Here is a 7980-nt window from a genome sequence, read left to right on the forward strand (position 1 = left end):
TGAGTAGTATAGACATTTTAACAATATTAATTCTTCTAATCCATGAACGCAGAATACCTTTCCATTTCTTTGTGTCTTCTTTGATTTCTCGCATCAGTGTCTTATAGTTTTCGCTGTAGAGATCTTTCACCTCCCTGGTTAAATGTATTCCTAAGTATTTTATTGTTTTTGATGCTATCGTGCTATAGATATCCTTTCATAAACACATCATCTTTTTGTTTTGAGAAATGGTAAAAGAGGATGGTGCCTCTTTGGGGCAATTCTAGCATCTTATCTGGGGTTGCTGGACTTAGAAAATAAAAATACAAGGTGCCCAGTTAAATCTGAATTTCAGATAAATAAAGAATAATTTTTAATAGAAGTATGTCCCACATATTGTTTGAGACATACGTCTACTAAAAAGTTATCTGGCAGCCCTAATCATATCAGACAGAAACACTCCATACTTCATATCCCCGAAATAGTTATCTGACCTCAAATAATACATGAAGTTTTGTCCAGCATTTCTAGCTTGGATATTCCAACACACAAGAAGAGGAAGGGGTGACCCAGGCCATGTCCTTGCCCAGTCTTGATTGAAAACTCCGTCTCCTGACACAATAGCACAGCAGGTCCAGTCATGGTCAAGAAATTAATCTGCTAGATGAGTGATGAAATAAAGAAAACTATTTTCTCCGTGGAAGCGACTGGCTTAATTAGATCATATAGACTGGTTATTTTGAACAATAGATTGAGCAGGAACCAGAGTAGATCCCAGCATAGATGTGCTGTGCTGCAGAGTCAACAGAAAACCCAATTGTCCTGGTCATGCACAAGAGGAAATACTCCATTTTCTCCAGCTCCTCCTGAGAGTGAAAAGTAATTCACACCACAGGGAGTCAAGCTTTCAGTGTAGTTCTAGGATTGGACACAAAAGCCATGTTGCATTTTAGAGGAAGGCATTTTGCAAAGTGGGTGAGCAACAAACTGCATAATTTCTTTGGACAAGTCATAGATACTTTGTTGGCTTGTTTTGTTTTCTGCAGCGAAATTTCTTATTGACGGCCTGGACTGGAAAAATGTATAAACAAGGTTCACAATTTTAAACTAAAAAGCGTACTTGGCAAAAAAGCGTACAAGTTGTTGCTAACCAGTGGTGCTCTGGGTGCTTTAAGAGGGAATCACAGGATGGGGGGGCGGGTGGGGGGGTGGCAGGAATCAATAGACTAGTGGTAGGTTCAGCACCTCATCATTTAGCTACTGGTGACCAAGAGAAAAGAGGTAAGAGAAACATATAGGGTCATACACTGTCCTGGGAAAGTTAAAGAGTGGTTTTACACATTATTTTGGGAATTCAGTCTTAGCAGTTTACCTGAGCAACCATCATGCTCAGTAGTGGAAAACTCACTCCAAGATTAAATCCTCTTCCTCAATAACCATTTATGCAGCCCTGTTACATGTCACCATGGTAGGTGACAAGGATACAGAGATGTACAAAATGTGGACTTGCCTTCAAATAATCTAGATCAACACTGTCCAATAGAAATAGAATGTAAGCCACATATGTCATTTAAAATTTTCTAATAGTCACATTTTTAAAAGGGAGTGGGGGACAGGTGTATATATGTCAAACTAATTTTGATAACATTTCACTTAATCTCATTATATCCAAAATCCTATCATTTCAGCATGCAATTTATTAATTAGAAATTTTGCATTCTTTTGGGGTATGAAATCTTCTAATCTGGCTTATATTTTACCCCTCTAGTCCATCTCAATTTGGATACTAAATTTTCATCAGAAGTACTTGATCTATATTTAGCACTCATAAAATTTATAGTTGAAAAAGTAGATTTACAAATCCAAGTTGTTCCAAACATACTTAAAAGTTTTCCAGTAAGTGAATTGAGGACCAAAAAATTGTTTTCCTTTGATGTTTACAACTATATTGACCACCTATATTCACCTTTTTCAGAAGAGTTCATGTAACTTTGAAGCAAAAGCATGTCAATTTCAAAACCACACCTGCCCAAGTTGAGTAAATCCACTCACTCTTGTGTCCGATTATTAATATCATGTTTAAGGAGATATTACATAAATTGCAAAATCAATTCTAAATCTATAAATATCAAAAATGAAACATGTTTCAAATTTTTCTTACAAGTTCTACAGGACAAATATTCTATACTGTTTCAATTTTTAAATTAAAATTTTAATTAAAATTAAACAACATTTTAGTTTGCAAGGCAGAAACAGAGACACAGATGTAAAGAACAAGATGGACATCGGATGGACATCAAGGGGAAAGAGGGGGTGGGATGAATTGGGAGATTGGGATTGACATATATACACTAATACGTATAAAATAGATAACCAATGAGAACCTGCTGTATAGCACAGGGAACTACACTTTGCTGTACAGTAAAAACAAACACAACATTGTAAAACAACTATATCCCAATTAAAAAAAAATTTTTTTTTTAATTTCAGTTCCTCAGCCACAATAGCCATATTTCAAGAGCTCAATAGCCACACGTGGATGGTGGCTACCATATTGGACAGTGAAGATTAAAGTTGAGTAGAGGTGGGTGGGATGTACAATGGGCTTAACCATGAAAACAACTGAGGTCATATTTGCAAGCTTTTTTGTGAGAAGTCCTGCTTTCACTTCCCCAATTATGTCTGAAGTGCCTGGCAGGCGGGTATCCCATAGTATCCTAAGTGAGTATAAATTACGTGGCTGCCATTCCGACAGTTTTGCAGCCTTCCTCAGGTAATCCTTCAACTCCACTGCACTGCTTCTCATAACCAGCTCTTTTGGAAGGAGTTCCCCTAGCAGAGCGCTTGGCCTCCTGTGACATAGGTCTTTCATTTTATGGGCATCCCTCTCCTTTCTTTGACCTCTTGGAAGGGGTAATGAATCAAGAGAGGCTCACATGACCTCACATCTAGCTCCCGCTTGCTCAGCTGAACCATTCTGCCAGTTCCCTCTCCCTCATAGTGACTTTCTCTCCAAGGTCCCACAGCCTCTCCCTCAGTCTAGCTACATCAGGACTTACCACCGACCACTTCAGTTCCTCAGACAGATGTGAACCCCACATCTGGGCTGAATTCATATTCTTTACTCTGCCCCATGCAAATTAGGGTATGTGACCAGGCATCTGTTTCAATGTCCCCAGATATTTCCTAAGTTTTAAGAAACTCCTGAACTGTCAATTTTCGTTAGGGGGGCTAATCTCCCCAGAGCACAAAAGGGACCTCTAGGGAACAGGGCAGTCCAACTCCACAGGGTCTCAGCTGGACCCAGCCTGAGTGCTCTATTACATACTATGTTCATAGAACTTAAGGTATCATTGATTATAAAATGCACCATTACTGGATGTAACCCTAAGAAATAAAACCACCCCAAATGGAAGTCTACTAGGAGATCCCAGATAAATCTGAGACACTAAAGGCCTCAGTTTATGGGTAAATGAGAATATACAGAAAAGAGATAGCAAGAAAAAGACAAGCAGAGTAGGACAGCAAGAAAAGCTTCAGCCAGAGCCTGAAGCTTACACAATTTGGAGCCATCTTTAAGAAAGGAACAAAGAATATCTTTTTCTTGCAAATTTTACAAAAACAGATGAACATATGAAGCTGTGACTCAGGCCCATTGCAGGGCCTTGGAAGAGCAACACAAGTGAGGGGCTTGAAGTTTTAGTTTCATTGGCTTCAGGTAGATCCGTTTCTGCCCCCAAGGGACTGATAGAAGCAAACAGAAATCCTCTGTGAATGAATTCAATTTCAATCCAACTGGAAAGCAGTAACACATCATCAACTGTTATCATATCTTGATTTCAGAGATGTTAAAGTGTGAAACAATGTGCTTCTTAGGACCAGTGAAATATGGTATTTATAAAGGAAAGTGGTAATGTAAATTTTGGCCCTGGTTTGGCTTAAACAATAACAACGACAACGATGACGATGATGATGATGATGATGGCTACCATTTATCAAGCTCCTTCAGTGTGCCAGCCTTCTTATAATGCTTTTCTCTGCCCCCCATGAGGGTTTAGTGCCACCACCAAAGACGTGAAGATGCAGGGTGGTGGTTCCTACCTTATGCCCAACTAACTCACCTGGGTGGTCAGCGCACAGTCAGGTGGGTCAGGGAGAATGATCACAGAGTAAGCAAGTGGTGAGGGGAATCACAGCAAGATTGTAGGGGTGGTATTTTCACTGGAGCAAATCCACATAGCCCTGGCACCTGGTGTGCCTCTATTGACCTGGAAAATGTTTTTATCCCCATCCTCTCCTGTCCCTCCCAGCAGGGACAAAGGTATACATTTCCTGTCTTGCCTCCAGCCATGTCTGCTCCCCTGCACTTGGCCATAATGTATTCTAGAAGGACCCAAGAACACCAAGCTGATCCATTACATGTTTTCATGATGCTAATGGGACTTGGTGGGCCCAAGGAGCTAGCATCTAGGTGCCTCAGTAAGGTACCTTCATGCCAGATGGGGGAGATAAACCCTAAGAACATGGGTGAAGCCTCTGAGGGTCCAGTGGTCTGGGGTTGTTGGGATAGACCTTCTAAAGTGAGACACACGCCGTACTTTACACACCAGCCACCACAGGGAAAGGGGCACAAAGCTAGATTTCCAGAAGCAACACAAAGTGTATTTGTCTGTAAACTAAACTCAGTAACACATAAGGCTACAACGTTTGGGATTTGAAGATTTTTTGTCTTTTACTTATTATTCTGACATAATTTCAGACACAGAAGAGTTGAAAGAATAAATTTCAAAGAATTCCTGTATACCGTTCACTCAGATTCCACAAATATTAACATTCTAGATAGATGATGACAGATAGATGATTGATGGATAGATATAGATAGAAAGATAGATAGATAGATAACCATCCCAAAATTCTTAATGCAGTATTAAGCTTTACTAACTTCAGACATATATATGCTACAAACTTACAAAAAATTATTTTAAAGTTAAAGTATTAAAATTTCTTGTATACTTATCTAGCTCTAGACATTCTGACTGGCAAACATTGAGACAAAAACTTTAAATTTGGGATTTATTATTTAAAATTTATAAAATTAGGTAATAATTTCTAATTAGTAGACTATTTTTTACAACGGTTTTAGGTTTACAGAAAAATTGAGCAGATTGTACAGAGAGTTCCTGTATACTCTCTCTCCCACACAGAGTGTTCTCTATTATTAACATCTTGCATTAGTGTGGTACCTTTGTTACAATTGGTGAACCAATATTAATACATTATTATTAACTGAAGTCCATAATTTACATTAGGGTTTGCTCTTTGTGTTGTACATTCTTTGGGTTTTGATAAATGTATCCACCATAACAGTATCATACAGAAGAGTGCCACTTCCCTAAAGATCCTCCTCTGTGCTCTACTTATTCATCCTTTCCCCCTCCTGGCACCCCTGGCAACTACTGATCTTTTTACTGTCTCTATAGTTTTGCTTTTTCCCAAATGTCATATAGTAGGAATCATACAGCATGTAGCCTTTTCAGATTGCTTTCTTTCACTTAGCACTATGAATTTAAAGTTCCTGCATGTTTTTTCATGGCTTGATAGCTCATTTCTTATTACTGAATACTATTCCACTGTATGGATGAAATATGGTACACCAATTTGTTTATCCATTCATCTATTTCATCTATTGAAGGAAATCTTGGTTGCTTTCAATTTGGGGCAATTATGAATATGCTACAGACATCTGTGTACAGACTCTGTGTGGACATAAGTTTTCAACTCATTTGGTTGGAATATTATGTATTACTTTAAAATACATGCTTTGGTTTTATATAGTATCAGTTCTCTATACTAGAAAACATGCAATTGTTAGCACAGCTACACCCTTTCTCTTTTTCTTTCTCTTTCCCTCTTAGTATTTTTTTTTTTTTTTTTTTTTGGCTCACGTCATTTTTACTTAAGGTTTGTAGTATTCACATTCTTTTCTGAAACTATAATTCCTTTTGTTGTCCAGCCTTGGTCTGTCTATATTTAAATGAACTATGATTACTTTAACCACAGCTTTGTCATTCTTGGATTCTTTATTGTGTTTCATCTCTTGGTTAAATAGATTTTATCTTTAATGAATTTTCCAAAAAGTGCTGATGGCTGATGGGTACTTGACTTCCTGACTTACTTCATGTTTGAGCATGTCTGACTGATTCTGTTACATTTGGATAAGAATTGACTAGGCACAGTGTTTCTGGGTCACACTTTGTTTTCCTCAGAACTTGGCTGACTTTACTTCATAGCCTTTGGCTTGGACTGTTATGAAAAAGTCTAAGGCCAGGGGGCTTCCCTGGTGGCGCAGTGGTTGAGAATCTGCCTGCTAATGCAGGGGACACGGGTGCAAGCCCTGGTCTGGGAAGATCCCACATGCTGCGGAGTAACTAGGTCCGTGAGCCACAACTACTGAGCCTGTGCTGCGTCTGGAGCCTGTGCTCCACAACAAGAGAGGCCGCGATAGTGAGAGGCCTGTGCACTGCGATGAAGAGTGGCCCCCGCTTGCCACAACTAGAGAAAGCCTTCGCACAGAAATGAAGACCCAACACAGCCAAAAATAAATAAACAAATTAATTAATTAAAAAAAAAAAGTAACAAATGTTCAAGTACAATTGGTGTCTTTTAAAAAAAAAACCTCTAAGGCCAGCCTAACTCCTACCTCTTCTTCCTGGACACCTGAATAATTTTCCTCCATTATTCCAAGTTCTTAAATAAATCAGAATGTAGATCTGCTTTAATCACCATCATTCTTAATCAGTTTTTCCAAGTATGTGATATGCCCTTTCTGACTAAAAATTTTATTCTCCTTTCATTTCAAGGCAACTTTTTTGTATTACATCTCTGAATATTTTTTCTGTTCCATCTGTGAGAGTCTCTACTTCAAAGCCGTCAAAGGGTCATCTTTGCCCTCTTCATGTCTATCATCTCCTGTCTAATTTTAAAAAAATTTTTCTCCTTTTCTCTGCATTCATTCTGATTATCTCAAGACTCCCCAGCAAAATTTGACTTTCAGCTACATCTATTCATAACTATATTGGGCTTATTTATTACATATTAATAGTATTAACTTTTATTTAGTTCTGCAATATCCTCGTCAACCCATTCTGCTGTCTTGCTGATTATCTCATAGATATTATCATATTAAATTAAGAATCTACATGTTCTTTTAGTGCAAAGCACTTATGGAGAATATGCCCCAGGTTAAGGGTGATATTTTCTTCCATGCTGGTATCTTTCTATGTTGTTTATATCTGAATCATTTATTCAACATAGATTTGAGTACCTACTACTGCAAGACAGGGTTTTGGTCTCTGGCAATACCACAAAACAGAAAAAGTTCTTGCTTTCATGGTACTTTTGTTGTGTGGGTGTGTTTGTGTGTGTACATAGAGTGTGTCTGTGTATTTGGGTTTGCTATGATATGTTTACGTAATAACTACATCATTTTTTGCCATTTTACTGATAGTTAACCTGGGCTGTGCTACCCAGATCTTTCATTTCTCTAATGAAATGAGATTGAATTTACCTTGACAGTTATTGTTTTCCTGTTCTCTGGAACCGGTTTGAATTCCCTTTAGGGCTTCAGATTAAATTATCCATGTTGATTTTAATCTACTTTTCTGTAGCCTGAGGATAAAATTGTTGCGATTAAATTTATGGACTTCAACCTTACAAATGGGAATTCAGTTTGTTGTCATAACAAACTTTTCTTTATAAACTTAATTACAAATTATATAACTGCATTTTCAAAAAGTTGGAAAAGAATAAAGCCACCTCTATATGATTCTATTGGACAACAATTTATATGTTTTTTGTTTGTTTGTTTGTTTTAGTAACTGGACCATTACCTAAAAATGAAAAAGCTGAGGAACCAATAGAAGGAGCCCACAGTCTCCATGGTAACCTATAAGAACATGCATTATATGACTCTGAAAACCCCTTATTGACTCTTTAGGAGCA

This window comes from Balaenoptera acutorostrata, chromosome 4 (assembly GCF_949987535.1).
Source record: "Balaenoptera acutorostrata chromosome 4, mBalAcu1.1, whole genome shotgun sequence".
In the NCBI taxonomy this organism is placed as follows: Eukaryota; Metazoa; Chordata; class Mammalia; order Artiodactyla; family Balaenopteridae; genus Balaenoptera; species Balaenoptera acutorostrata.